Source organism: Oreochromis niloticus, linkage group LG12 (genome assembly GCF_001858045.2).
Source record: "Oreochromis niloticus isolate F11D_XX linkage group LG12, O_niloticus_UMD_NMBU, whole genome shotgun sequence".
Lineage (NCBI taxonomy): Eukaryota > Metazoa > Chordata > Actinopteri > Cichliformes > Cichlidae > Oreochromis > Oreochromis niloticus.
The window spans coordinates 15,950,395-15,975,782 of NC_031977.2; the positions used below are offsets into that span (position 1 = coordinate 15,950,395).

The 25,388-nt window shown below is 43.1% G+C and overlaps 1 long non-coding RNA gene across 28 annotated transcripts in view; it reads left to right on the forward strand.

Moving 5' to 3' along the window:
• The window catches only part of LOC106096594 (myocyte-specific enhancer factor 2C), a 69,242-nt gene that overhangs the window by 24,321 nt on the left and 19,533 nt on the right, over positions 1 to 25,388 (forward strand). For all 28 annotated transcript variants that reach the window (XR_003213333.1, XR_003213341.1, XR_003213346.1 and 25 more), the window contains 2 exons: positions 6,819 to 7,061; positions 16,450 to 16,653. This is a non-coding gene — a long non-coding RNA (myocyte-specific enhancer factor 2C). The remainder of the gene's footprint in view (positions 1 to 6,818; positions 7,062 to 16,449; positions 16,654 to 25,388) is intronic.

The following is a 25,388-nucleotide window of genomic DNA, read 5'->3' on the forward strand; positions in this document are numbered from 1 at the left end:
CTTTCCGGGGCCTCTCCAAAATGTGGCTTGCCTATGCTTCTGCTTTTTCTTCTCTTCTCCTTTTTTCACTGATACCATTTTTTCCAGCATGGTTCAAGAGTATGTTTGTGGCGAGCTGCGGTCCTCAAAATGTATTTATATATCTCTCATGTTCGTAAGTCACAGTCCCAAAAAACAAAAAGCTGCTGAGAATTGACAAGGAATTCCTTTTTAGCCACAACAGCCAGTCCTTCTCCCTGTTGTTGTCGAGCTAGCTTTACCTAGCTTTAGCGTGGGGATGTTTGCTCATCTACCTTTGGCCTAGCAGCTGCTGCTTACAGCCCTTGGCCTCCTTTCAGACAGAGGGGTTGACGCATCGTGTCAAATCATTTTGTCCTTGGGGCAGTCAGCATTAGGTTATGGAAAGATGGCTCTCACCTGTCTCCGTACTGGCTCTGACGGATGGCTACCTATCTGCATTGCAGCTCTGATGGCCCAAGGCCTGCATTTCCTGGTGCTGAGTGAGACGTACAGCTGCCCAAACGAAGGGCAGACCTCTGTACACTGTTGCCTCCATTTCTATTCCCTCATCATATCAATGTGATACTTTATAATTTTAGAAAAATGCAAAAGTGATTATATAGACACATTACTTGTGGGAGCGTCCATAAACGCTTTCACAATTTAACATGTCTGTAAGCTTTCTTGTTTTTTGTAAAACTTTACATTGTAGTTTACATGAAAAATAGACACATCATAATTTATGCATTTACTCTCTAATTTCTTTTATAATCCTAATGCCTTAATTTAATTTGAAAATGTTTGATAAAGTTTGCTGCTGTGAGGAAAGCCACAGCAAAGTAAACAGAGAATGAATAAAGAAGAAGAATGAAGTTAACAGCATCAAGGTACTTTTCTTCATGGGGATATTTTGACACTCCCCTCACAGGTATGCATTTACCACAAAAGATGCTCAGATGTGTTCAAAAGTTAAAAAATAAAAGTTTAGGGGGGTGTGGAACCAAGAACAACTAAAAATGCACTCATAACAAACCTGACATTTTTGTTCAAAAATGTTGAAACCAGTGAGTGTTTCCGTCTGATGCGTCACAGAAAGGTTGTGATTTCAACATTTGTTTTTTTGTCTTTTGCTTTGATTCATGAGTTCCTGCATAACCCCCCACCCTACCCCACCCCCACACTCCTTCAAAATATGTCATAGCCTTACAAAACCAAGAGACACATTTTGAGGAACTAGAAGTAACTGAGGCCTGAAGTATTTCGTATTGAGAAAAACATGGTTTCTGTTCATTTGTCCTCATTGTCGGCCTCTGGAAATGAGAGGGGAGCGTAGCAGTTGAGTTTTGAACCCTAATTCTTACCCTGCGATTTGGGGAAGGAAAGACCTTCAGCACCTTTGATTGTCTATGTCTGCTGATGTCACATCCTTCCCCCTCCCCGCGTATCTGTGTTTACTTCCCCTCTTTCCGTCGTTCGAGATCAGGCAGTGCTGCTGTTGTGAAAATCAGTTTGAAGTTTGAAATTCTGGTATGAAGTTTTAAATTAAAGTAGGGTCGGTAAGGAATTGAGACGTCACCTAAAATATATTTATAAATATTTATTTACTTTGTTCTATAATGTCTCTCACACTATAAGTTGCTGGGAGAGTGTCTAAAACTCCTCATCCAATGCTCCAATGCTCCTCATCAATAGACAGGTGTCTCAGTTCTAAGGCACCTAGAGATTGAAAATAGAATACATGAGAAACCTTCCCTGTCTCGGTAATGATACAACTAAACCATGATCTAATAGAGAGAGACAGGTGAAGACATATCCTCCAACACACATATACGTGCACACTTACACAGCAGCCTCTCAGTTTCAAGTTTAGCTCGAATGCTCACTGGGAAAAAAATGAAAAAAAAAGGAATGAACACATTATAAGATGATCCACTGCTATCACTCTAATCCCCAGATGTACATGTTGCTAATCTCTTTAGCTGCTAACATGTTAAATTAGCCCTAATATCTGCTGAGATTCAAAACCATAGAGGCCCACCTACGTGTGGGCTACCGCCCAGGTTTAGGTCACTCGTCTCCCCCTTCACTCAAAAAAGATACAGACTCTGGAGGGAGGGAGGGGGGGTGGCAGTGATAGCCATTCGTCACCCTGCCTATCTTGCTCTGACAGATGGGGAGTGTGGCGTGCCACATAGAGGAGTCACTGCCTGTAATGACATTAGAGGCACAATGAGACCTGATACACATTTTTTTTCCGTCCTGCCTAGCCATCAACTTGCTCCTTTGCTTGATTCTTCCCCGCCTCTCATTTCTGCTGCTGTTATGCCTTCTTCTCCCCTTACAGAAGATAAAGTGTTGTCTGCTGCTATTTCCAAATCAAAAGTACAAATGCACAAAGTGCACATTTAACATGCAAACATGCACATAGCTGCAGCAAAAACACAAGAAAGAAACCTCCGAAAAATCTACACTGAAAGAATAAAAAACTGTTTCTGAGCCCAAAAAAAGAGTTTCCTACATAACAGAAAAACTCACGTACAAATCGAGCACCGCGAGTGTGTACTGACGTTGGGATTGTTTTGTGTAAAATGGTATTAAAACATTTTTTTTCCATCCTCGTCTTCCAGGAAATGGGAGTTTATTTAAAAATGAGAGCGTTTATTTAAATGTACCATACACCTCCTAAAAGGTTTACTTACTGCAGTGTAAGATGTTATTTCAAATTCTCACAACCACATTTCCCATGAGGGACGGAGGACACTGGCATTGCACTTGTGCACACAGTTCATTTACAGTTGCCCCGGTTTTGTTTTTACGTTTCCCCACAGAAATTCTCTGAATGCAGAAACAATCTCAACAGATTATTGTGCACAACTTTAGTTCTTGGAAGTGCATCGTGTGTTCATTTCTCCTTATTTATTGCCACGTCCATCCACCTCATTCACAGAAAAAGGGGAAAAAAAAACACAAACTGAAACTGTCTTTCAAAATGATGAATTAGCCCTGAGCATGAGTTAAAGTAAAGTTCCTGTTTTTTGTTGCCCCCTGATTCAAAGAAGTCATCTTCAGTGTATGTCCTCAATAACAAAGCCACATTAACAAGCACCCTACAGACGTCTATTAGAATGTGAAAAAGTGCCATGTGCTGTATATTAGTTTTTAGTGACTAAACACTTGGGAGAGGCGACCTAGAATCAAGCCTTGTGGTGCACTGAGTGTATATGTTCTCATTGTCCTCTCAGCTACACTTCTGAGACACAGAGAGAAAATGCTCATTAGATCTATGTGCTGAATTGCTCCTCTCTCTCCATCTCTCCCATCCTCCCCCAACCTTCATATCTCCCTCTCTGGCTCTCTCCCTCTCTCCCTCTTTCTCTCTCTCTCCATCCGTCTGCTTAACAGATGGGAGGGTCGTGGGCACAGCTCTTCCCCTCCCCCTGGAGAGGCCTGGTGCCTGTTCAAAAGATCCCTCTTTATGCTTCTCTCCATTTCCCTGTCTTCTCTCCATTTCTCTGTTTTTCTCCCAGCGCTCTTCTTCTCTTTTTATTGTCACCTTTAAAGCTCGAAGATACGATAAAACCGGCGGAGGAACAACCGTCGTCCTTCAGCACGCTCTGTGCCGGCGTGCCCTCTGACCTTAGCATTTGCCCACCCCGGCCTCCTTCCAGTTACCACACATTAGTGTGAATACAGGCATACCGCTAGTCAACAAGTCTACAGAGTATAACGGAGCTCTTTTGTTTATTCTTCATTTCCCACAGATTCATTCCCTCCTTGCCTGCTTCGGGATTAGTAAATTGGCTTAATGTGAGCAAGTTTGCTCTGGGTTTTTTTGTCTGCTCTTTTGTACCACGTGTCTTCATTTTTTTGTTTTGCTACTTTCTCATCCTCTTTGCCCTGTCAAGGTCAGATGTCAGTGTCGCTGCCTTGCAAGACATTCCTGCCAAGGACAGCTGTGCTGTGCCACTTGACCACGTTCACTAAGCACTGCTTATTTCCTGCTTTTCCCTCCACTTCACTGTCTTGGCGTCACGAGGCTAAATTGGATTTAGTGATTCACTGCTAATCTGTTAAGTTAACCGATGATCTCTCCAGCGCTGGGGAAGGGAACGCAATGGGGAAGTGGGCACTCGTTCTCTTTTTTTTTGTTGTTTTTGGGTTTTTTACCCAGGAGCTGCCTGGCACCCATAAGGGACGGGGGTGGGTGTGAGGAAAAGTGAGGGGTGGTGGCAGGAGTGGGGAGGGGAAGTGGGGGGGCAACTTGAGTTGTTGTTGTTGTGTAGGAGGAGGTAAAGGAAGCAGGAAAAAGATGGGATGGGGAAGGAGGCTGGGTGAAGTGAAGAGGCACCAACATGGGGGTAAGCAGCAGCAGAGCTTCACCTCAGGGAGCGTTGGCTGGTGCTCGGAGCCAAAAGCGGGGATTAAATGTTCAGGACACGGGCTTAATCTTAGTGTTAATGTTACGTAAGGCCTAAGGTGTTGCCCCAGCGGGTGTTGACATTGAGAGGTTCAACTCTGTGAACGTGCTGTGGGAGGAACGCGGAGGAGGTGCAGGCCAGGAGGCAGGGATCATGAAGGTAACGCCTCCTTGTTTGGAGCGATGCCCGGGCTGGGTAGTGTTGAGTACAAAGACTGGGAGGGGATGATGCTGTCAGCCTGTGATTGAGGTACGCTGGCTTGATTGATATCCTTGTCTGGCTGTCTTGTGCCAAGCGCCTTAGTGTTGGCTTGTAATCCTAGTTTGTCTGACAACATCCTTTTTTGTTTTCTTCCACAGGGCAGCTCTTTGTGTGTCTGTCTACGGATGGGTGTGTTTGCACAGAGCAATGCTAAAATGTTTTGGATAGCCTCTTCAGAGCTGCCACAGAGTTATTTTAGATCTTGTTATTATTATGATGGTGCAGTCCGGCTGTTGTCCTAACTGCCAAATGACGCATTTATGTTCGTATCTCAGTTCTTCCATGAGTGGGTGTATTCCAAACCATCATCTCAGGAAGTTTTTTGTCATGCATTTCATTATTGTTGAGACTGTATTGTCTCACTTTTTTCAGTTTTTGTGTGATGGACATTTTTGGCAGGCAATCTTATAAAATCCATAAAAATCAATGCAATGCTGTTTCTTTAATACAATGTAATATACTTACTAAATCCGTGTTTCGCATACATACACTGAGAAAGCCTTAATTATAATGCAGTATTCTAAATTTTGAAGGAGTCGTGAATAAAGCACAGAGCCTGCATTTCATGCTGCAAATGGAAAAGATAGCTACAGCCTTGCTTGCGCTACAGGCCTTGGTCTGTCATTAAGAGCCACAGCATCCCTGGATGTCTCTATTATGAGTTTTCATTATCAATGTCCTACTCTCTAGCACAAAAAGGTCAAGTGCATAGCAATGTGCTGCATTCACCTGAGGGGTTTAGATCTTTCTTGTGCTTCCTCATGCATGTTACTCAATAAATACATGGATTGAGGTTAGCAGGAGGTAAAAAAAAGGAAAGGAAAGGAAGTGCATTACAATGTGCAGGTATGTGTGCAGGAGTGCGCAAAGGAGAGAATATGAGAGAGTGAGGAAAAGAGCAAGGGTGTTTGAGAAAAAGGAGAGAGAGAGAGAGAGAGAGAATGATAGAGAGAGAGACTGAGACTGACATGTCTTTTGGTGAAGCGGTGTCGTCTTCCACATCAATGTCTGATGCTTGTGCTGCCAGGTGCCGGAAATCTGGTTCAGAAAGGAGAGAAGAGAGAAGAAGGGGAAAGTAGAGAAAAAAAGGCAGGGTAGATGGAGGATTTTTTTTTTTTTCATGTGACGGCGTTGACAGCTCCCCTGCATTGCACTGAGCTTAAATAATGGGATGCTCATTTGCATAACGAGGGACGTTATCACCTCTACTGTCAAAAGAAAACACAACAACAGTTCTTCTGCTCCTCCCTGAGATAGATTGGGTTGGCCTACTTTAGCACTCTGGAGAGATGCACTGGAGCTCTGGCTTAGCCAAGCTCACACAAGAGCACACAGTTATGCGCACGCACACACACAGATGTACGTCCACACGTGTACACACACACACAGTCACTCAGTCATGCAAACTTTTCGGAGCGCAACTCTGTTCTTCGCCCGTTCAGTCCAGCGCTTCAGCTGCTGGCCTGCACCTCTGAAACACAGGTACACACACTGCGCACGCGTTTATTGGCTACTCAGATATCTTCTGTACATGCAAGGTTTTTTTCTCCAAGAAACCATCGTGCATCAAACTATTATGTTGCCACATTTTACTTGTTTTTACAAAGGCTTTGTTTTACCAGAACACGGCAACGCTCTTAGCTCCTCGTTTTTTTACATCTGTATTCTATCTTAGCAGATCACATCTGCCATTTTGGAGATGAGCTGCAGATAGAGTAGAAAAAAGTTGCGGCTGGCAGCTCCACTGTCAATACAGTGCAGTTTCATGGGAAGAAACAAAATGTATTTCTCAGTCTGGAGGTAATGTTACAGTGTTGGTGATTAGAGCGTTTAAGTTAGCGGCACTTCCAAAACACTGTCAAACTCTCTGTGAACGAGGCGAGATCCTGACAGTGCTGTCTCCTCTCATAGTCGGTGCCTAGGAAGAAAAAAAAATGCAAAAACTGATTTGCATGATATCGACAGTGAAAAACACAGCGGTTCTCACAACATTGTTGACAGATTCTTTGTCTTTCTTCACCCTCCCTTGTGGCTGCCACGATGCCACTTTTATTATTTTTTTTTTCCCCTCTCAGTATTTTGCCATATTTCATTTCATTTAATGCTTATTCTCCCCGACCCCTCCCTTCTGTCTTGCAGGTACAGATGCTGGAATCTTTGAGTTGATTGAAACAAATAGAAAGCAGGAAAAAAAAAGAAGAAAAGACAAAGCAAAGGAAGAGCGGAAACGTGAAGAGAAACGGGAGAGAGAGAAGAGAAGAAGAAAGAGAAGAGAGAAGAAAGCTTGAAGTTCTTTAGAAAGAGGAGAGAAAGAAAGAGACGGGGACGATGGGGAGGAAAAAGATTCAGATCACGCGGATTATGGATGAACGCAACAGACAGGTAAGTCCCGGGGGGATGGGAGGATGGATGAGTATGAGGATGGGGGAGAAAAGGGTGGAGGAGGGAGGAAGGAGAAACACCCTACACCCCATATAGCTCTTAACAATGAAGGTTTCTGGGAGTCTGGGCAATATGCGAGCTGGGAGACAGAGCAGTCCTTGCAGGGAAAGTACAGATATTGCTTTTGGTGGAGGAGTTCCATCGGCTTAGAATAGCAATGTTTGTTTCCCTTCAATCTAACAATCCAGTGTGAGGACACGAGGAGTGTACAGTGTTTCCTAAAATGGACTTTGCTTTAAAAGTGTTGTGATTTTTAAAGCACATTCTGCATATCACAGAGAAGTCTGAGGGGTGCAGCCTACGCTCAACTGAAGCACCCTTCACACACCCAAGCCCTCACACCATGCCACCCTGTTTAGCTCCCTGCCAGTGGAATATTACCGGGCAGAGGGTGGTACCACCAGTGAGGCAGGGTGGAGGAAAATATAAACAAACAACCAAACAGAGGGTTCGGGATGGTCTGAAATGACACACTGGGATGCAAACACTGAAATGCTATTTTTCTCGAGCTAAATCAGTAACAGTGGAAGTGCTGTAGCTTTCCTCTGCTTTGAATAATACACATTAATTTAAAACAAAATGTCAACAACCAATTTTAAGAGTCAGAGAATCCTTGCAAGACACTCTTAACGACAGCTGGCATCACTTGAGACTTGAGATAATAAATTGTGGACACTATTGTCTCAGGCAGGAGACAGAGCTCTCTCACTGCCCTTGAGGCCCACAATCGATCACTTCCTGTGGCATAGCTGACCACTGACACTTTGTCAGCTTCCTGGCAGCCCAATTGGATCCATACGCTGCTAATGTGGCCCCTGGATCACAGGTCAAACACACACACACACACTCACACACACACAGTTCTGAACACAATCCGTTTCAATGCTGCTTGAGACTTCTACACCGCGTGACATTCTCAATAGTATTTCTGAGCCATTTCACAATGTGCTTTTATCAAACACAGTCATATGTGGCCGGAGCAAAGGCTCGGTGAATTGATTGGAGTGTGCCGGGGGAGTAATTGAAGTAGATGTTGGCCCTTGTCGTGACTAAGCTCAAGTGTGTTTGCAAGAAACAAGAAGATAATAGGAAGTGTGTAAGAAAGTTTGCGTGCTGGACTTGAAGAAGGTCACATCAGAAATGTTGTTTCTCAGAATCACCGATGCAGCATAAAAAGAAAGAGTGTAACCGAGAGTCATGTATAGAGACAGTTTTTGAAAAGTATGGAGGATGTGAGACTGTATATCTTTGTTTGTTATTGAGAGAGCCAGACGGACAGAGAGGCAGAGAAACAAAGAAAGAGCAAGGAAGAGGTCACCGAGTTTTAGATGAGGACTAAAACTATCGTGTTTCAGCAGCACCCACACTTCCTCCTTGCTGTTATCTCAGCCCTCCTCTCTTATCCCACCTAAGAATGGGCCCGGGCTCTTCGACTCCTGAGGAAAAGGAGAGAAAGAGGGAGACAGGAAGGACACCTGAGGGAAATCGATGCCTGAGATATCCGGGCTTCGCTTACAGGGAGAGGAGAAGGAGGCAGGAGAAGAGACTGAGGAGAGAGAAAGGGTTCATTGGGAAAAGAAAATCAATATATCGCAGGATTTTGTTGTTTTGATCCTTAAAACCATAGAGTGGTCGTTGATATTGTGTACTCGTTGTTGCTTTTAAGCAATTGCTATTCCTCCTGATATTATATCATCGAGTCATGTGGAAAGCACCACATGTTCTGTGGAGCATAGTGTCATAAAACCTACAGCCTAAAAAAAAAAAATGACATCACCGTGTTTTGAAGAGGCGGATATCACAAGACAGGGACAGAGACAGACACAGAAACTTAAATTTTCTTTTTTAAAGAAAAAAAAAACAGAAGCTCAAGCTTTACATATTTTCACTTCCTTTTTGAGGAAATGTCCCAGAGCCTGAGCCAAATAAACACCAGAGGACTTTTTGCAGTGTTGCTTTTGACCTCACATTCTTCACATACTTTCAGTGTTTTACGTGTTTCTGAAAGCCCTTCTCTACAGCTTTAGCAGGTTACGATCTTGTTTGAATGTTGTTATAAAATATATTGTTATTTTCCATAATATTCATTTCCAAAAGTTTTAGGAGTTGCATAAAAAAACAAAATAGGATATGGCACAATTCCTGCATTGTCCATCAATACAATATATCGGGCGACTGTAACGTTTCCTTGGTTATGACACTCTTTCTAACGCAGCCCTCTTTGGAGTGGCACCACTCCGTGTAGCTGTCAACGCTACCTTTCCACCTACAGGGCTTTAGTGCCTCCTCACCCCTGCCCTCCATGCAGCTGCAGCATCATATTGGGCACAGGGCCTGGCTCTCTCTGGGCGGCCACTTTGGGCTGCCACCTCCAGGCCCCGAAACACTTCCCAAGAGCAGTGGCAGAGGGGCCAGGCCTCCCTGGCGTTGACTGGCTGCCCGGAGTGCTGGACAGTGGGCAGCAGTGTGTGAGCCCTGGCTCCAAGCCGCCCGGCCACTCAGACCCTCTCCTAGCCTCGGGCACATGAAAGAGCCCCCTGTGCCATAAACTCATGGCCGTTCACAAAGAGCAGACTCTTGAGCCAGCTTGCAAACGTGCACAGATGGGCAGGCGCACACAAGTTAAACGTACAGGTGTGCGCACGCGCCTGCACGCGTCGACACCGTGGGCGTAGACCGATCGTAGCACACACCTTAGACGGTTCATTTGGAGCCTTTGTTAACGCAGCAGTGACAAACGCATATGTGTATGCACATGTACACATCTAAAAACACATCTATCTCTCTGGAGCCCGTGTTGTGCATCGACTAATTTGCTGCAATTGGCTCTAATTAGTGTTACCTCTCCAGCCAGTCTGCTCAGTGGGCTTAATTTAGGATGACTTGTTTGTGTGAATCATTGTGTTTGTGTGTGTGCGTCTTTGTGTCGGACATATGGGTTTCATGGGGGAAGGGACCCGAGGCCAAAGGTTAAACATGTATCAGGTCATCAGTGACAGGAAGTAAAACACGAGGATCTCCCAACTCCCCCAAACAACAGTCACACCAGCACACACTCGGCCAAAAGAAGCTTTACAAATGCTGTGGCTTTGTTTTTTGTGTGTGTTTTTTAAAAAAAATTTCTCTCTGGTGAAGAGAGCCACGTTAACTGCAGCGCTGTCGCTGTAGTAAGAGGGTCTTTTTGTTTCTACGACAAAGCGTTCTTCCCTCCAATCAACAGTACCGGGGTGAGAAAATGTGCGAGTGAAATTAACAGCAGGAAAATAATGAGGCCCACAGGGTAGCTCCTCACCCCTGCACCCCTCCTCTAATTCCCTGTTTCCCACCTTCTACCATCTCGTTCATTTACCACACCGAGTGGCACTCCTTTCTATCGTATGCTCAGCTAACCTGTGGGCTCGCTAAGCTCTCACCTTCACTTTGTTTCCCCCATTTTTTCCGCTCATTTTTTTTTGTCTCATCCGCCAGTTCGTCACTTCACTCTAACCACACTCCCCACTACAAAGCATCAATGTTATAGCTTTCGATAGTTCCTTTCCTTTGTATGCTGTGGAATTCATCCCTTTTTTGATCTATAAAAAAGAAATCTGTGTATTAATGAAAGCATATTTTGCTGGATAAGTAAAAAAAAAATTAAAAATAGAAGGCATACCATAAAAAGTTTGTTGCTAATGACACCAGCCTTTTTATTTGGCCTTGGTTTTATTTATTTATTTTTATCTATAACTTTCAGATGAGCTCGTAAACTGCGGATCATTTGCACAATCACCAAAATGTTCTCATGTCTTAATAAAAAAAATAAAAAATGGGGTAATGTGGTTTTCTTCTGCACTGATTACCGGAACAATCAGACACACATGTAGATAAAGTGAAATGAGTTTAAACCAATTAGTTCCCTGTTTTTACTTATTTTTCTATTGCGAAAATCGGCTAAAAGTAAAAATAGCATCCCTTGCATAAAGTATACAGCCTCGGCCTCAGTGCCACACTGACAGTTTATACCCTTCAAATGGATGACAGCAAAGTTATTTTTGTCTTTCTGACCACTAACTTGGGCCTTGCAAATGTGACATCCCCTTTTTTTAGTCAGCGGGTATATCCTTTTCCAGTTGCGGTTTTTCAGCATAAACAGGAACATGCTGAGATGTAATTACTTGCTCGGCTAAGAAAAACAATCTAAACTGGCGTGGACTTGAAGACATCTATGGTTGTACCTGCCATAATTAAGCTATCACGATTAACTTTCACACGCAAGTTTTTAACTAACGTGGGATTCAATACAAAACGTTTGGACCATACTCTCTCCCGCTCTTTGGTGTACAGTGCACCCTGTGATAGGATGATGAGTGGGGTTTTTGAGGAGAGAGAAGAGCACGGCATATATTAGAGGTGGGACAAAGCCTCTTTTCTCGTAATGCCTCTCTTAACAGCGTCTTGGCTGTGAGGCAAAGTTCAAGCCAAGGTCTTCGGCTCCTCTTATTCCTTTTGCGTAAGCTCGTGTCTTCCTGCTCAGCCCCTGACAATGGGATAAGTGTTTGTTTCAAGTCAAATCTCGCTGCTCCATAGGTGACTGACATCTATGTGTGTGTGTGTGTGTGTGTGTCTTCACATGGCCATGTTTGGTTTGCTAACCAGCAGTTTTTTGGTGCCTGTCTCCCCACTCCTCCTCTTCCTTCACCTCCTCCTCCCCCAGGGAAGCAGGCAGGAGGTGGGAAGCAGAAGCGAAGCCATTGTGAAGGGGAAGCCACTGGCCTCTTCCTGTTATGAGAGGAAATGCATACAAATGTGCTTCCTGTGCGTCCGCCCCCTCTTTTCTCCTCCGTCTTTCCCCTCGTCTTTCTCTCACCCATGTGGCAGAGATTCAGCCTCTCTCCCCTCCTTTCTCTGTGTCCCTCTGCTTTTCCTGGGTGTTTCTCTCCATGTGCGCCAGATCAAATGCAGCAAGCGGAGAAGAAATTATTAAATTTTTATTTATTAATTTGACTTTAAGTTTTTTGTGTTTTTTTCACCAGTCATTTTCTGGTGATAGCACACCAACTCACAAGCTGACAGAAATAAAGAAAGAAAAACAAAAGCAAATTGACTCAAATTTGTTCAATAAAAATTTACAATAGAGAGACTTTAACAGGGCAGCTAATGGTAACGCAGCTGAGTGGTTGCAGAGTTGTCTGTTTGTGTGTGTGCATTAGTCTAAAGCTCTCCTGGGATGGGGTTTGTGGAGGAGGATAGGGGTGAGTGAATAAGATGTGTGTTGCAGTGAGTGTACAGTTTACGAATAGTTTAGTTCATGTAAATAAATGCCCAAAGTAGTACTTGATAATTGTTTGTAGATGCTATGGAAGTGTGGGGATGATTTAGTGTCCTTCACAGGGTCTTTTGAAGGTAGGCGTTGTCAAGATCTCTTCTATAATTGAGTAATCTCTTAGGAGCTTAAGCTTGTTGAAGTAACATTTGGACATTCTCATACTTGCGAGGTTCCCCTGCACATGCATTCAGTCAACCTTTGCAACATTCAGGCCAAACTTCCTAATTCTGTCTTCTTCTTTTTCTTTATTGAAGATCTAAAGCCAGAAAGCATAACGTTGAGACATCACTGAGATTTGAGTTATTCTGATAAACCCATTTTTGCATATTTTATGGGTAGAATTTATGCGTCAGGGTTAGAATTTAAATATGGTCAGACCAGCATGCCAAGACATCTGTAAAGTCATGTGTCCCATTCCAATTAGTTTAGGTCTTTACCTTTAACGATGACCAAAAATAGCCAACGAATTTTTCCTGCGTACTTGTATGTGTGCTTTTATGTGTGTGAAGATAGGTTTCACACCCTCGTTACCAATATACTGTGAAAAGACACAGTTGGGTTCACACTCACACACTCGCATTTTTCCCTTTTACCAGCATGCGCGGCACTGTAATGTCATTCTCTCTGTTATTAACATAGTGATGTGTCTAACAGCACCCACTGACCAAGGAAACAAAGATTACACCCACACCGACATATGGGTGGTTTACAAAATGTTTTGTGTTTTAACAACAAAGACAGAGGACTCATTCAGTAAAAGAAATGTATCAGATTTCAAATTCATCCATTTGCATGTATAGCAAATGTAAATGTTTATGATTTTTTTTAAAGTGATGATTTGTTCAGTCCATACAAACTTAGAAATAGTAACACAAGGTAAGGTACATTAGTGCTTGGGTTACAAATTAAGCTTATTGTCCTGATTTTTGGTTATGAATATAGCAAGTGTTTTAATATTGCAAAACTTCATCATTTTTATCAAGTTTCTTCAAAAGACTGTAGACCAATGACACCTCACATGGAATTAGTTTTAAGTACTTGGAAAACAGGTCCATAGTACCTGTTAACCGCTTCTGTTTGGGCCGAGTGAGATGTTTGAAGCTTGCACAGGAAAGGCTGGAGGTGACATCAGCAACTTGGATGTTGATGGGCTAAAAGTATTGCAAGATGACATCATATGCCAGGAAGTCACAACAGTTATCTTGAAAAGTCAACTATTGAGCTTCAAAACCTGCATTGATGCGGTGCAAATCAACATGTCCTCCATGTCTCGTAAGATCTTTGCGCATTCTCTTTAAGCATTCACTCTGTTTACTTGCGTGCATTCATCTTATATTCGTGGATGTATGCACACAGCGTAGTAGTATGTGTTTTAGAGGTAGCATGTTGTACGTGTCAGGTTGAGATAAGGCGCGGGGAGGTGTGATGTGATATTTATGTAGGTGTTATAGTTTGGTCAGTTAAAACTTTTCATAATCACACCCATTCTCTTCCCTGTGGTGCTGTTGAAGCCAGACTATGTGTAAATTATAATATGTGCGAAATGCTTCTGCACGTAGTTCCTCATTTAAAGCATGAGGCTAAAGACAACTTTGATTGAATTCCGCTCTTTGTTTTCTGCATTCTGAGCTGAGAAGCCGAGAATGCGTGTCCCTCAAAAGTACATTGAAGCATTTGCATGCGTGCGGTGAAGCTTGCGGCAGTCCTCACCTTTGAGACCGACTAGTCTGGACCTCTGAGACCCACGCCCCTTCCAACTGTGTGTCCCATGTGCACACTTTTTTTTTTTTTTTTGAAACATTAATGGCCCCAGCAGAGCGAGTGACTGAGTGAGTGGCTGATAACGGAGCTTGGCCGCCAGCTAGCTGTGTCCTGCGTCTGCCCCCGGTGCCCCATGCATCAAAACACCAAGGGAAGACAACACTCTGCTTGTCCTGTCCCTGAAAAGCACGCCTTGACCTTATGTTCTGCAGTCCTGTCATCTTATTTACCTGCACAACTTGTACTTCAGCCTCGCTCTTGTAAGGCTTGCAGACGCTCTTTTGGGGTGCTCACTTTTCAGTTGTGAATAAGGAGCTCAGAGTGATTTGAATATGACAATTAATCCTATTGTCACAAGATGCCTTTTGATCTTAGACTATAAAAGTGAGGCTTGTTTTTTTTTTTGTCACTTTTCAGCATGCCTGTATAAATGTCAGCATGGTATTTAGAGCCCAGGGGAGCGTTTTTCTACACATGTCATCAGTGAGTCACACGTGTATGTACCGAGGTATAGAACCTGACACAGTGCTTTGTCAGGAGGTAGCACACTGCATGTCCACGCCACATGTCCATTATCAAGTGTCTTTGGTTTCAGCATCTGTTGTCTGACAAGATAGTTTGGCATGAGGCGGTGACATCAGTGGAAAACTTTAAGATGGGGTGGGGTGAGGTAATGGGGTGGCAGCGAGAGGGCCCAGGATAAGACGGTCCACTCCTGGTAGAAAGGGAGAGCGAGAGAAAGTCAGGGTGGAGGTTAGGGATGGTTTGATGTCCTGTTCCCCTGGTGCATCCTGGGAGATATTGTTTCAAGAAATTCAAAACTATCTATCAATATCTATTCAAGCCTATCTCCTCTTTCAGTTGTAAAAAGAAAACGTGAAGGGCAAGGCATGATAAGTAAATGCCAAAAAATCTATTCAGGCATTACCCAGATCTATCGCAAGCAAGGCTTTCTTTATAAGGGCCTTTATGCTTAAACTCACAATCTTTATAACTGTATTCGGAGCTTGTATTTGTTCTGCATTCATCTGGTATCTTTGGCCCACTTAAGTGCTAGAGGAGAATGGGCAAACATGCAGTTAATCAACAAACTGAGATTGTTAGTTACCAGCTGGGCACAGTTCTGGCAGAATTTCCTCTTTATTAAAACAAAAAAAACAAAAAAAACAAAACTTTGTCAATACAAGTCTCCAATGTAAATAATACACACAGTCACAGAGGAACACAAGAGACAGTTCTATTAAAAAAACGGGGGGGAAAAAACATGCTGCTGTGTTAAGAGAGGCAAGCTGGCAGTGGAGCATTTTCTCTTTTTTTCCCATTCAGCTAAAGAGTGCGCACACATGGCTTGGAAAAGAAACCAGGTGCAGCTCACTGGCATTAACTCACTTTCACTGTTCTAGTTTTGATTCAAACAATAGAGGAATAAGGCTGTTCTATTTTGACAGTGTTGGTCCTTGTGTGCCTGTATTATTAAAGGTACTTGTCTTGGGCTTCACACACATACACACACAGATATATATACATATATATATATATGAAGGAACAGTAAGAGAGAGGGAAAAGGGACAATTTTTGTGGGTTAAGTTTAGCGCATTATCACGATCTGTGCGCTGACTAACAGCTTTAAGTATGGAAGCTATCTGTTATTTATATCACTGCTTGTTATTCGCTATGAGACTCGGTTAATTGGGCAAGACAATAACCGAGCTCGCGTTAATGTCGCTGAATAGAAAACAGTTAATCTCAGCTCATTTTTAGATGAAAATAGTGTGTGTTTCTTTTGTGCAGAAGCACACTTTCGGACCATCTGAAAAAAAGACAATTTAACTTGACATATGTTCCAGGATGAGCCTCTGTGTGCTTTGATGTACAAGCAATAACTGACCTTCTTTACCGTTATCTGACTGAGACAGAGTATTTTCAGTTCCTTAAATGCAAGCCCAGCTTCTTTTTTTCCTTTTTCCTGGTATAGTGGATAGACTGTTACAGTCAGTGGGTGTTAAACCATTAGCAGACTTCACTTTCCTTTAATGCCATTTCCCTGAAAACTCAAAATTTTTAAAGAGGAAAGTTGCGGTGTCAAATTCCTATTTATTCTCTCATTGCAAGCGAAGTGGTTGAGGGTGGGGGATTTTTTTTTTTGTCATCATCAAATTCTTATAACAAGTCAGATAAAACAGCTTGGTTTGATTGTAAGTGTGCCGCAAAAGTAAACTAAACATAAATCCCTCTTCTCCCTTCTTCTCTCCTTTCACTTAGGTGACATTTACAAAGAGAAAGTTTGGCCTGATGAAGAAGGCGTATGAGCTGAGCGTGCTGTGTGACTGTGAGATTGCCCTGATCATCTTCAACAGCACCAACAAGCTGTTCCAGTATGCCAGCACAGACATGGACAAGGTCCTGCTTAAATACACCGAGTACAATGAGCCCCATGAGAGCAGGACCAACTCTGATATCGTGGAGGTAAGCTACGAGAAAACACAGACGGCACACACACGCGTGCACGCGCACAGCCACACAGGAGCACACGCTCGGGCGCAGACATGGACGCTCATGCAAACGCACAAGTAGACAGATGGTTACAGCATTTGTGACTCATTCAGCAACCCTTACTTCTCTCTTTTAGTCTTCACACCTAACATAGTGTACGAAATAATTGCTCCCATAGTTTGTCACTTTTCCCCAAGGGTTCAGTACCACTATCAATCACTGTTAGAAAAACTTATTTTAAGACTCACAATAAGTCATTAATTTCAACACAGCGTGTTTATTCAAATTGCCTTCTTGTGTCGCCTGCACTTTGCAGCATAAAAGAAGTAGCCTATCATTGATCTGGGCCTTTTAGACTGTCCCCTGCGGTGTGTAATCACCATGCTGTGCCCTTGGTGTCTTGTCACCATTGATGTACCTGTGAGAGGAGGATGTTGATCGGACTTGCTTTGGACACATGTCGCTAGAGTGGCTCAAGGCAATGTTAAACAGCGCTGTCAGCCAAGCCAGTAGGCAGGTAGATAAAGCAGGAAATGACGCTAGCACCCTCCTGGATCCTTAAGCTTTCAACATGAACCTGTTATGCAACATTCACTCTGGAGCTCTGACCTCGTGGACCACACACAAACATGAATGCAGTCATGTGAAGTTTATCCCTTTCCCCTGCTCTCTCTCTTAATTACGCTCACACTGTGCTTTGCAAATGTAAATGTGCCTGCCCCACAAAGTAATCCTGAATGGATATTACAAATATGTATATATATAAACATTAGCATCCCTGCTCTTTGTCTTTATTGTTACACGGAATCCTTAAATATATAAATCCAGATTTAATTAGACTCAATTTACTACATTTGCTAATTCCACACATTTGCCTGTTAACCAGAATTAAAATCCTCTTTATGTTTGATGTTTCCAATTCTACCCACCGACCAACACAATAGCACAAGTAGAACAATATGTATCCCATTTTAATTTTAGAGCAATCTATTGTGACAGTAAATACTACATAAATACTGTTTGGGACTTTGAGGTTAAGAAACGAGTCTGCGTCCATATATAATCCCCTATTTTTAAATCAATTGTTATCATAGAATACAACTGATTCGCAACATATATTGCTTGCAAATGATAGGTCAGCTGGTTATGTTCATGGAAGATACACAAAATAAATAAATAAAGACATTAATATTATCAAGCGGTTGGCCACTCTAACACAGGACAGAACAGTATGAGACTTTTTTTTCCATATGGCTGTTGCTGGGCTTCATGCCCATCTAACATCAACTGGTGTTCACACTTACATGTACATATTGCCCACGTTTTCTACATGTCATGTTTGGAGTTAGCCTTAATAAATTATGTGGTAAGAAATGCTGTACTACTGTTGTACATTAAGTGCATTAGGCATTAGCTAATGATGATCTGTGTAGATTTATGTGTAACCACAGCTTATTTTTTAATGTTACTAGAAATACTTATCAATTGCCGGAGTTTCATACTCCTTAATTGTATGCCTTTAGTAATTTTTGCATACTTTTATCACCATTTTGCCTCTCAGCACAGGTGTCCTTTGCTCACCAAGTCTTTCACTCACTCTGTAGTCAGTTTATTATCCTTCCCCAGCTGAACCCATGAAGAGAGTGATGTATAACTAGTGCTTGTGACAAGAGCTTGCTGCTTTGAAGCTCTTTCTCTAACTGTCTCCATTAGAGAGCAGAGGATAGCTAACGTGTAAACAGCCATGTCAGGGGGAGATGCTAAAGAGCCTGGTGGGGGGAGAGTGCTATAAAGCACTACATATAATGTGATCCCTGGAGAACGGAAGCTCTGCCATCTCTGAGAGACTCACAGCGGGAGAAATCGACCTGAAGAGGCCTTTAGCCTGAGCTGCGGTGTGCTAAAGGGATTGGCCACAGGGTTGACACTAGCACGTTTAGCGTGGGTGGGAGGGAGGGGGGGTTGGGTGGTGAGGGGGTACAGAGAGGGAGGGGGAGCAAAGGGGAACAGCGTGGTCAGATCTTTTCCTACAAGCCATGTGTGCCGACGTCAAAGCTGCAGTAACATGGGTGGCGTGTTCAGTTTTGGCTAAGTAAGGAGCAGAGCAGACTTCCTCTTGAGATGGCAGGATGATGAAAAGGAAAAGGAGGAGGTTCTTAACAAGATGAGGCGCTGATTTTAAAATGTAACAAAACAAAGCAAAAAAGAAAAAATCTTAAATATGAAGTCTTATATATGTCAGATTTAATTTCAAATTTGTAGAAAGCTCTTGTCTTTGCCACTATGCTCAAATGCATGCATCTCTCTTCCTCTGTTGCTGCTGTGCCTGAAGGTGTAGTGGGAGGAGAGGCAGAGGTAGGGGAGCGGAGCTCTGAGTGTGGGCGGCTGGCATAGAGGCCCGCTACATTAGCAATAAAGCTCTATGTAATTAGCATGTCTTTGGTTGATAATTAGCGTTGTTGAGAGAGTGGCACTGAGTACGTTGCACAGCCTCTCTAGCAACAGCATGTTTACAAGAGGCTGGAGGGCTTTTCTCTCTACCTCTCTCACTCTAGTCTGCCTTTCTCTTCTGTATCTATTTTCTCATTGGATTCTCTAAGCTTTTTTTTTCATTATTATTATTATTATATAGAATTTATGTATGGGTCAATGGGTTTATTTATTTGAAAGACAGAAATAGGAAATAGAAAAAAAGAGAGAGGAGTAGTAAAAAAGGTCTGATGACTCACTGCAAAACCGTTTCATCTAGGAACGACACTTGTTCAAATATATGTGAAAGCAAAAGAACAATAAAGCAAAGCTAACCCTCCTGTGAGAGAAGTGGTGAAACAAAAGAGACATCACTAATGGAAATTATGTTCACAGTGCACTGTCTTTTATTCTGTCTTTCTCCCATCACCCCCAACCAGTCACAGCACATGACTGCTCCTCCCTCCCTGTCTCTGACAGAGGTTTCTTCCTGTTAAAAGGGAGTTTTTCCTTCCCACTGTCACCAAGTGCTTGCTCAAAGTGTTCATTAGATTGTTTGGGCCTTTCTTTCTATTATTGTAGGGTCTTTATCTTATAATATAAAGGCGACTTGAGGCAACTGGCAATATATAAATAAAATTAAATGAACTGAAAGACATATACTAATCAACGGAGCAGCAATTAGAATCAAACTGAGGATTTTTTTTGTTAGTCTTATACACTCTTCAATTTAATCCTATTTCATGTAGGACCTGTTAGCCCACTCAGACTCCAGTGACTGGATTAAATAAAAACATAATATGTAGCTCTTCCATAAACATACGGAGAAGTCCACTTAATTAATGCTAAGTGTTCAAAGACACATCCAAGCTGATCTCTCTAGTAGCTTGATGAAAGCAAACACAGAGGCAGACCCTCCATCATTTGATGTCCGTGCAGGTTCCAAGTGTGCCGTCCTGGCAGGTCTACAGCACACTCTGAGTCTGGCTCCGGATAAAACAGTCAAACATGCAGATAGATTTCCTATACTCTCTGTCTGCCAGGCCAGTTTCCAGTACATGTGAACAGCATTAGAGGAGAAATGGTAAGCTGTGTTGGGAAATGACAATAGAACAGATTCATCACTCGCTTTTTCTCTGGTTTTATTCATGCTTAAGAACAATCACTTTGAGCCGTTACTGGTGATTTATATTCCGGTATGGGGGTTGTTAATTGCAATAGCACGTGAAAGAGTCCTTTCTTCCCCTCCTGATGATTGCAGATCTATCCCAAACCTAAGAAGCATTGGCTGGGTCTTGCTGTGATCGAACAGCCCCAAATCCAACAACGCACTTCGGCTTTGCCAAATCCCTCTTCTACAATGTGCTTGTTTTCCCCCGCTGTTGAAACAAAGAACACAGGTTTTTGAAACAACCGAAGGGTTAGTGAGTGTGTGGTGATCTGAAGATATATCACCTCAATACCTAAAAAAAGAACCCAAAAAAAACCCGCAAATGAAAAAGTGTTTGTGTGCCTGTATGCACACTTATAGCATACATGTGCTTAAACACACAAATACACTAATGTGTTTGCTGTGTAGGTGTGCTCTCACAGTGGCCTCACTGCATGGGTGTATGTGTGTGTACATACATAGTGACAATTGGCTCAAACCCTGCAGCGCTAATGGCATTGTGATGACCTCAGCCAGGGTCACACGCTCCGATGCCATTGGCTCAAGTATCACATGGAATAGCACATGGCTCTTGGTACTGAAGTGACCTGCCTGCTTGCCTACCTGCCAGAGGATGGCCACTGGCCAATCCCATTTCCAGCAGATTAACCTAATCTGAAAGTTCAGCTCACCCTGTAATCTTAAACAGCAGCAGCAGGGATCTGACTCCCTGCCTATCCTCAACTCCTTTTTTTTCACTTTCTCTCCCTCTGTCCTTACCCAGAAAAAAAAAGCTATTGAATGAGAGGGGGACGGGAGGGACAGAGGGATGGATGAGTGTGAGAAGAGAAGGAGGGAGGGAAAGAGGGATGGCAGGAGGAAGGCTGGTAATTATTTCCAAAGGTCATTCTGTTAATGACTACCTGCTTGGCTAATGAGATTCAGCAAAGCTCCCTCACCATGTTTCACCCTGCGTATGTTTCACCCGTGTGCTGAGATGTGCGAGAAGCACAGGTGTGATTTCAGCCCAGTGACAGTACACTTGAGGGAGGGAGAGTGTGAGAGAGGGGGTGGTGTGTGCTGGTGGAGGGGTGTAAATGAAGAAACATAAAGAGAAAGTACATCAAGCAGGTATATGCATACCAGCTCAACGCTCAGCCATTTGGAAAGAACATCACATTACCATACATTCTAAGCACTGCTTAGCTGATTTCGCCATCTCCGATTTACGCGCCTCTTCCTTACTTTCTCAAGTTCTCCAAGCCAACCAGACCTGAGCTCCCTCTCTGAAGTGCTAGTATGCTCGAGTTCTGCCTCGCTCTTATAAAAATATTTTCCAGCATCTGTGCTATTCTGTGTGCTTATTTGGTTTCTAAACAGCAACGAGAACATTAGCCTTGAGCGGTTTTTCGGTGCTGATCGGCTCACTGAATGGCTTCTTCTCATAGCTCTTAAAACTGTATTAATTGCTCCAACAAGAATGCAATTTATACCCTATTGCTTTTGCGTTGGTCGCCTCCAAGAGAAATAAGGGAGTCGTATCATATCTTGTGCTTTGGTTGTCCACGGTAATTGAGTGTGCAGTCATTTTCTGTTTTTTAGAAGAGGTTGCATGTGGTATGACATGGGAAGGGGTTGTCGGCACATTCACGAGGCCTCGGTGTTTACCGGGGATGAAGCGATTGACAACAAGGCTTGTTTGTCCTGATGAGCTAAGGATTAGGTTCTGAAACTGCTTTGAGGGACTAAGTAAATTAACCTCGTGACACTGACGAGCTCGTAGTAAAGCGGTTTGTTAAAACAAAGGCTCCCGATGACAGACTGTTTACATGCTGTAGCAGGTTGTCAAAAATTCCTAGTATATGGGGTTGAGTGCATGTTAATTAACGGTGAAAAACAGGAAAGAGAAATTGTACCACTTTCAATACTGCCTCACACATCTCTATCATCAGTGCATAATTCATATTTACAGTGTTAGCAACAATTCATCTATTAATTTACAAGAATACCGGACTAGTGCAATAGTCTGTTGCCAGATGTCTCTGGCCTCCTTTGAAATCAACAAAACACGTTGCCTCTTTATTCATTCAGTTACGCAAGATGTTTTTTTCAACCCAAAGCTTGAGATACAAAAAAATATTGATCATTAAATGTACGTACTTTCAGCTACTTCACTCTTCTAAAATGTATCGAGCTCACCACTTAAAGCAACAGCCTAAAAACAACCCACCATTTTCTTTAAAATACCCATTTCTTAATAAATTCCTCAAAAAGTAGTCGCTTTCTAAAAATAGTCTACGGTGAAACTAAATATAGACGTCTAGCTGGCGGTTCTTGCTGTGAAAGAATAGAAGAATAAGACTGTCTCTGTCTCTCTCTCTTTCACCCCCCCGGCCCCCTTGTGTTTTAAACAAGGCTGGGTGGGGGTTGTTTCTGAAACAGAGGAGTGAGTAAGCAAAGTGTCAGGATGTTCATCCAGTTGCTCTCTCTCTCTCTCTCTGTTCTTGTTGATCAGTTATGAAGACTTGCCCTCAGCGACCACATTCATAAGACCACTGGTGTGAGACCCTGAGCTGCCTACAAACATTTGGTCCTTTGAATGAAATAGTCTGTTTTTTGTTTTTTTGTTGCAATTCTCTTGTTGATCCCCCGCCTCATTCCACTAAACAGAGCCTTCCTGTCTGCTTTTCAAAAACTTTTTCATTACCGAGGAAGGAAATTAATTTCTCTGAATTGCTATCATATGTTTGGGCCGATCTGAGTATGTTTTGATCAGCAGGTCTGCCTTACATACAATTGATCAGCCCGGAGGACCCATATGTCTGTGGCTTCCACCCTGCATCAAGGCACAAAGAGAGCAAATTCATGCCCACCCAGCCCTTTTTTGAAAGAGTGGTTAAGAACAAGATTTCAGATAATACAGTATATGTGATCCACAGCGCGGCACTTTGTTCCACATCACATGCCCGCTGACCAGAAAAGCAAAAGCTAAGGCAAGAAACTATACCTCTTAGATCGCTGTCAGAGGTGTTTTTTAAGGTCAATACTGAAACGGAAGTCTGAAGTACTCACACAACAACAAAAGGTTTTTAAAAATAGACTGTTTGAAATGTGCCAATATGTGGTCCCCGTGGTGAGGAGCAGTGAAAAAGGCAGGCCACTTCTGAGGCCACGCTGCCAAAAGGCAAGACTTTTCCACTACACACAGCCCAAAACAATTCACGCCAGCCATTAGGATGAAATGATGCCTTGTTCTTTGAAACTATTTGTGGAAAATTCAGAATAAAGATCTATTTTTACATATGGCATTCCCTTCCCTGCCTAGAGCTTCCTCTTGGCCCTACCTCCTCCACCCCCACCATGGTTACTGCTTTGGGCAGGGTGTGGAAACTCAAGGTCACTGTATAGAGGTCAGCCGGCTGGTCATTGTTACTGAAGGCCTCCCTCCGGCTCCCTTTTCCTGCTTTGGCACCACGCGATAAGAGACAGAGAGACAAAAGACGATAAGTGACGATTTGTAGTGGGGTTTTTTTGTTGTTGTTGTTGTTGCTAAAGGGTCGGGGGTTAGGTGGAGTTTCAAGAAATGAAAAAGAGGTTGGTCGAAGGAGGCTTGAGGTTTGTTAACTGATGGTGATTTAAAAGTATGTACATTTTTGATATGATTCATGGTGTAGTACAGTCACATGATGACTGTGGCATAAACAGGCCACGCGCAGTTTCACTGTACAAAGTATGCAAAGCTAAATTACGTGTGGAAAACACACAATTTAACCTTGGCGAATCGATTTTTATGTCGCACCAGAAATACATATAGACCCGCACTCATTTCTCTCATTTGAATAGAGAAGCGTTATTCAACTGCAGTGTAGATGGGGATGAAAGATGGCTAGGTTAAGGGCGCAGACATAAGTGCCCTCTTTATCCAGTTTCACTGAGCTGGCATTGTGTCTCATTATGTCTATCTGGCTAATTATACAGTGTGGTGACAAGTCTGAATGACCACTTTGTTCCCAGGGCCGGGATGCTGCTGTAACAAACAGTGTTGGATTCTGACATGTGCTTAGTGTGTGTCTCTTCCATATGGGAAACACTGCACCATCTGGTATTCTGATGTGTACTGGCTAGCTAAGATTGTGTGTCTGTGAGTGGGCTCTCGTCTGCAGTGGGCTCTTCTTAATAGTGATTTTAGCACATGCACCATCAAAGTGGCACAGTTTGGAGAAATGTGGAGGAACCTTGTTGCACACAGTGCCCTTTCCCTCTGTCTTGTTTTCTGCCTCTCTCACTTGCCTTAACACTTTCTCTCTGTTTGTTGCTATATATCTCACTCCCTTTTGTAATGTCGAGTAAACTCTGTAGTCTCTAGAAAGCTAATAATCACATGTTTAGGCGGTGTTATTACTGAATGTACCACCAGGGATGATGGATCCCAGGTGCCAACGTCTGGTTACTTATTACAGTGCAGCAGGGCAGCAGGAGTAAGGGGCATCAAAGCTGCTAAAGCACTGAAAAGCCAATGATGCGGTAGTTTCTTAAACAGTGAATAAGGATGCAGAGATAATGACTTAAAAAAAGAAGCAGGCAGGGACATTAGATGGGACATTAGGGATTAGAGGTCCTATTCCTCAGATTGGTAACCTACAAAATAAACCATCTCCCCCAAATCGCTCGCACACATACACACTCCATGTAGCCATCATCCATGGGCATGCCCCTCGACATGGTCCTGGCATGTTCAAACCACGCTTCATGAAACTGTGGCCCTCTTGCCTTTGGTCTGCCATCTGCTTCCAATAAACTAAGCCAGCCTGATCCCTCTGATGTTCCCTCCACTCTGAAAGGCAGACAGAAAGGACGGGCGAGCGAGAGAGACAGCGAGCGAGGAAGAAAGACAAAAATGGGAGCAAGTTAGATTGAGCCAAACGAACCCAAAAAAAGAAAAAAAAAGGAAGAAAGAGGAAAAAACTTAGAAGAAGAAACAAAATAAGGAGAATAAAATCACATCTCAAACATGCTATTACCTCTTCCCTGCCGCCAGGAAGACCACCCTGCTGGTGCTTATTGTGAAGTGGCGCTGGGAGGTCTTAAT